This window comes from Phocoena phocoena, chromosome 1, assembly GCF_963924675.1.
Source record: "Phocoena phocoena chromosome 1, mPhoPho1.1, whole genome shotgun sequence".
Classification (NCBI taxonomy): domain Eukaryota; kingdom Metazoa; phylum Chordata; class Mammalia; order Artiodactyla; family Phocoenidae; genus Phocoena; species Phocoena phocoena.
In genome coordinates this window covers 89,876,611-89,879,546 of record NC_089219.1, presented here as the reverse complement: position 1 = coordinate 89,879,546, position 2,936 = coordinate 89,876,611, and the positions used below count along the sequence as shown (strand labels likewise).

Sequence of the window (2,936 nt, the reverse complement as noted above, 5' to 3'; positions counted from 1 at the left end):
TACAATTGTTTTTACAAGCAACATCAAATTACCGAATTCAGGCTTATTTCTCTATGGTCCTTCCACCCTTTAACAAGATTTCATCTGCCTCATTTTTATGATGTTAAAATGCATCTTAGAACCAAGAAGATAAATGAGCTTTCATGTTAGAATTCTGATGATGATAGTAGTGACGTGTATCAGGAACTGTGAAGGGTCTGAGATTTCAATTTACTTGCAAACAAACAAGTTTCCTGGATGTTGCTAAAGACATGAGTATCCTGGCTCAGAGACCCAGAACCTCATGGTGCATGGGGCAACAGGCAGCATAAGTACTAGCATATTTACATCAGTTTCACCTGCCCCCAAGTCCCACAGAGGTGATGGGGATGGGCCCAGATAGACGTGTACGTGTGCAGTGAGTTGCATTTTAAAAGAAGAACCCTGGGCTTCCCTGATGGCCCAGTGGTTAAGAATCCACCTGCCAATGCAGGAGACACGGGTTTGAGCCCTGGTCCAGGAAGATACCACATGCTGTGGAGCAACTAAGCCCCTGTGCCACAACTATTGAGCCTGTGCTCTAGAGCCTGTGAGCCACAACTACTGAAGCCCACACACCTAGAGCCTGTGCTCTGCAACAAGAGAAGCCACCGCAATGAGAAGCCCGTGCACCGCAACAAAAAGTAGCCCCCCACTCGCCACAACTAGAGGAAGCCCACGCGCAGCAACAGAAACCCAGCGCAGCCAAAACTTAATTAATTTTTAAAAATAAAAGAATAAAAGAAGAACCCTGAGCTTAGGGATCTAAATCTTTTATAATGGGCAGTAAGTATATCTGTCCTTTGGTCCGGAGAGAGACACTGTCTCTGTGTTCCAGGCCTGTTTGCTATAGCAAGATTCTTTTTTTTTTTTTTAATTTTTTATTTATTTATTTTTGGCTGCATTGGGTCTTCGTTGCTGCTGCGGTCTTTTTCTAGTTGCAGAGAGCGGGGACTACTCTTCGTTGTGGTATGCAGGCTTTTCATTGCAGTGGCTTCTCTTGTTGCAGAGCATGAGCTCTAGTTGCGTAGGCTCTATTAGTTGTGGCCCATGGGCTTAGTTGCTCCACAGCATTTGGGATCTTCCCAGACCAGGGCTTGAACCTGTGTCCCCTGCATTGGCAGGCGGATTCTTAACCACTGCGCCACCAGGGAAGCCCTAGCAAGATTCTTAAAATTATCATCTGGAGCAAATGGCAAATTGGTGCCCTTGCTTATAGAAACTCACAGAACAGGAGAGACCCATAGGGAATTGTCTTCCAACAAAATGTTTGCTATTTGGTTTGTATGTTGGACTGTAAGTTGCATAGAGTCAGGCACATATGTTTTATGTTGCCAATTCCCCTGAATCTAGTATAGTGTTCTATAATTATTATTACATAAATTATATATAAATATAATTAATATATTAAAGTATATTAATAAGTATATAAACTAGCATTATATAAATATTTGTAGTATGACTGATAACTTTTTAAAATGTAAAGTATGAAACTGATAAAGGATAAATGAACATCTTCCATTACTACTGCTACTGTCTATCTATCACCTCAGAAACGTTGTTTATGAGCTGCCTCATTTATTTAGTAACAGCATTTGACAGTGGATTAAGAACAGGTGAAAACTAAGGTATTTAAGTTACATATTTAATATACAATATATTTTGTCACTCTCCAACCTGCAGATGGTCCTGGAGCATTTCCAGCCCGAAGAAAAAGCTATGTATTCTGCTGAACTAGAGAAACACAAGCAACTTGTTGCTGAATGGAAGAAAAAGGCAGAAAATCTGGAAGGAAAACTTGTATCATTACAGGAGCATTTGGATGAAGCAAATGTTGCATTGGATTCAGCATCAAGACTTACAGAACAGTTAGATTTAAAGGAAGAACAAATTGAAGAACTTAAAAAACAAAATGAGTTCCGACACGAAATGCTGGATGATGTACAAAAGAAATTGATGAATTTAGTAAATAGCACAGAAGGAAAAGTGGACAAAGTCCCAATGAGAAACCTCTTCACTGGACACTTCCACACACCAAAAAATCAGCGTCATGAAGTGTTACGATTAATGGGAAGCATCCTAGGTATCAAAAAGGAGGAAATGGAACAGTTGTTGAATGAAGATCAGGGTGGTGTTACCAGGTGGATGACTGGGTGGCTTGGAGGAGGATCAAAAAGTGTTCCCAACACACCTTTGAGACCAAATCAGTAATCTCTGCTTAATAGTTCTTTTTCAGAACTTCTTGTTAAATTTCTAGAAACAGAATCTCATCCATCTATTCTACCACCCAAGCTTTCTGTTCATGATATGAAACCTCTAGATTCACCAGGAAGGAGAAAACTAGATACAAGTGTACCCGGAAGTTTTAAAGATACAGCCGAACCCAGGTCTGGTAGAAGAACAGATGTGAATCCATTCCTAGCTCCCCACTCTGCGGCTGTGCCTCTCATTAACCCAGCTGGACTTGGACCTGGAGGGCCTGGGCATCTCCTTTTGAAACCCATCTCAGACGTACTGCCCACATTTACGCCTTTGCCAGTGTTACCTGACAACAGTGCCGGAGTTGTGTTGAAAGACCTTTTAAAGCAGTAGGTGATTCTCAAGCCAGAGATGACATATATAGCACTTTAAAAAATACCCATGAGGAAGATGGCGGAAGAGTAAGACGGGGAGATCGCCTTCCTCCCCACGGATACACCAGAAATACATCCACACGTGGAACAACTCCTACAGAACTCCTACTGAAGGCTGGCAGAAGACCTCAGACCTCCCAAAAGGCAAGAAAATCCCCACGTAACTGGGTAGGGCAAAAGAAAAAACAGAGACAAAAGAATAAGGACGGCACCTGCACCAGTGGGAGGGAGCTGTGAAGGAGGAAAAGTTTCCACACACTAGGAAGCCCCTCCGCGGGCGGAGAC

At 42.3% G+C, this 2,936-nt stretch overlaps 1 pseudogene; it reads left to right on the top strand.

Moving 5' to 3' along the window:
- Positions 1 to 1,701: 1,701 nt before the first annotated feature.
- Positions 1,702 to 2,610, top strand: LOC136132779 (thyroid receptor-interacting protein 11 pseudogene; annotated as a pseudogene).
- Positions 2,611 to 2,936: the final 326 nt, after the last annotated feature.